The sequence below is a fragment of the Corvus brachyrhynchos genome, unplaced genomic scaffold (assembly GCF_000691975.1).
Source record: "Corvus brachyrhynchos isolate BGI_N302 unplaced genomic scaffold, ASM69197v1 scaffold115, whole genome shotgun sequence".
Lineage (NCBI taxonomy): Eukaryota > Metazoa > Chordata > Aves > Passeriformes > Corvidae > Corvus > Corvus brachyrhynchos.
This window is the reverse complement of record NW_008239553.1, coordinates 6,852,007-6,854,598: the sequence shown is the minus strand read 5'-3', so window position 1 is coordinate 6,854,598 and position 2,592 is coordinate 6,852,007. Positions and strand designations below refer to the sequence as shown.

General features: G+C 40.6%; 1 protein-coding gene across 2 annotated transcripts in view; it reads right to left on the bottom strand.

The window, feature by feature from the left end:
- The window catches only part of CKAP5 (cytoskeleton associated protein 5), a 52,416-nt gene extending 50,393 nt beyond the window's left edge, over positions 1 to 2,023 (bottom strand). Inside the window, exon 1 of one of the 2 annotated variants that reach the window (XM_017741666.1) lies at positions 1,891 to 2,023. The gene's annotated coding sequence lies outside the window, so the exon portion shown is untranslated. Of the gene's footprint in view, positions 1 to 97; positions 114 to 1,890 lie in introns of those variants that run through there. The other variant, XM_017741668.1, reaches the window with a different exon arrangement.
- Between the last annotated feature and the right edge of the window lie 569 nt (positions 2,024 to 2,592).

The following is a 2,592-nucleotide window of genomic DNA, read 5'->3' as shown; positions in this document are numbered from 1 at the left end:
CTCGGCCCGCCAGGCCTGCTGTCCTCATGAGTCATACCCCGAACGCCCATACCCTTCAGAACAATTACTACTCTAACACAGGGAGCTGCGGTCATACCCGAGCATGCAGCAGACATTATCCCAGGCCACCAATCATCCAGCAATCCCTAATTGAAGGAGGGAGCGGTTCTGAAATCCGACAGGAGGAACGAGGCCAGCCGTGGGGAAGGAGAAACAGTGCCTACCAAAGGAGGTACGAACGAAGAGCCTATACCATCCCCGCATTTCATGCTGCTGCGAGATGTGTAATGACAGCACTCTGGTGGAGCTGATTCATCAGCAAGCTCTCTAGCCCATCGTCTGACATTTTGAGACGCCTTTTCTACAGTGACAATAGCAACTGAAGATGCTGGTATGGTGGAAACTGGCTGTCACTAGCTTCCTCCTCAGAAGAGCATCAAGCCATGTGATGCAAGGCTGTATTTCTCCAGCCATCTTTTTAGCTAGCTGAAGAAAGAAGCCTCTTCTAGGCACTGCGAGCACCAGCCATGCTCCCCACTGAATAACTGTCCAAGTTACTTTTCCTACCACCTCACTCTGTCCCCTGCAACAGGAAGGTATGGACATGCACAGCAGATTCTGCTTTTCAACATCTGACGTTTACAGAAATCGAGCTATCATAGAGACAAGCCCAGATAATATACAACTGCTCAGGTCAAGAGACTCTTTATTCAAACAAGCCAGAGCAACACTGCCTGGTGCAAGGCAATATTTAGTTTAAACACAAAGGTACAGGGCTTTTCCATATCACTTCAGAACTCCACCCATATAACATGAACCACTGGGAACATTCTACAACAAAGCATCAGCAACGACAGCAACACCTTATTAGTCTTAGGCTATGTTGTCTTGAACCAACTACTCTGCTACAGATGCAAATGGCTTTAATGCCATCCTACTCTGGCAAAGACTTGACAAACCATTTACATTAAATAATTTACAAACAAATTAGCAATACAAGTTTATACATTTCTTTTATAAACCATATAAGGACAGCTGATGGTAGTGTGGAGCAGAGGAGAATTAGGAACAGGGAAAAAGGGAACCAGATGAACACTGACCATGATTTTGAAAACCTTAATTAGAAGGTTTGCAAGCATTTACATCTCTCATGTGTCCTTCCAATCATACATCCTACCCAACAAAATCCTCCAAATTAGATAATTAATATAGGTATCTCTACTCCACAGAGCATTCAGAGCAATTTCTAATTGTGTGTACTGTTCAAGATGTGTGTTAAGTGACGTACAAGAAAGGGCAAAAAGAAGTGCTACATCTGCAGATGACAACTGGGTAGCAAAAAACAAATACAAAAAAGGATTGACTGAAGGAGCATACAACATGCCAAGTGCATTTCAGCTGTAAATTTATCACTGAACACACAGAGTGAAACAATTTATAACATTACACTGAAATTCAGGTTTTCTGCACTGACTATTAAACAAAACAAGATCTTCCCATTTCAGCAGATGCTGATATGAGAGCACAGCCCCACCGTGGCAGACCATGTTTTCAGAAGCAGAGGGCCAGCTTACATAGCGGGCCCATACAAGGGAAAGGACAAGAGCCAGCATGAAAGTTAAGTCTGACAAAATACAAGTCCTATGTGTACAAGAACCAGGAATCATGTTTCATCACCATGCATTCCCTTTTTTTATATTAGAATATCAAGGGAGAAGCTTTCCATCAATACAGATCTAAAGCAGTCTGAATAACTCCCATACTTCTGAAATTTAAATTTCTGTTCAAGTCATCACATAATCTTTTCCTAGTTAATGTACCCAACTTTGTGGTTTTGAAAATTACTTTCAATACATCTACAACCATTTGTTCAGAAACAGTCTGTCGTACCTGAAGGCCGTTTACCAGGGATTCTGCTTTGATATATCACTCTCTCAATGTTGCTTATAAGGCTTAGCTCTATCACAGTTCTTGAAGGAAAAAGGAAAAAAAAAAAAAAAAAAAAGTGAAGCTATCAGTTCAATATGGGGGGAAGCTACCAAAACAGCAAAGTTTAAAGAGAAATCAAGTCTGAGGCAGGAAAACCAAACCAAATTCTAAATTTTGCACTATCAACTGATCTCATGTTGGACACCAAAGAGTCAAAACTATACAGGCAAGTTGCACTCAATCATTCTTCCTTCTGAGCTGAACCTATCTCAAAGTTTTAGTAACAGACTTTTGTGAGTAGACTTTTAGAATACTCCAATATTTGAGACTCCATGCATTCTGAAATAAGCAGCTTTACAGTTTCAAACTAATAGATTCACTGAAAGCCTATAGCAATGCTTTCTTTGATACACCACAAATACATAAGGAAGGGCTCCCATAGCTGGTAGCTCAACATCCCGACAGCTACTCATCCCCTTCTCACCTGCACAAGGCAACTGTAACTGCACTGCAGTTCAGCAGATACAGCAAAAAATCAAACACTAAACACAAAATAAATCAGTGAAAAATAAAAATCTCAATCAGACAGATGATACACAGCAAACATAAATCAATTAGAAAACTGTAGCTTTTTTAATTTTTTTTTTTTTATTCTTAGAACAG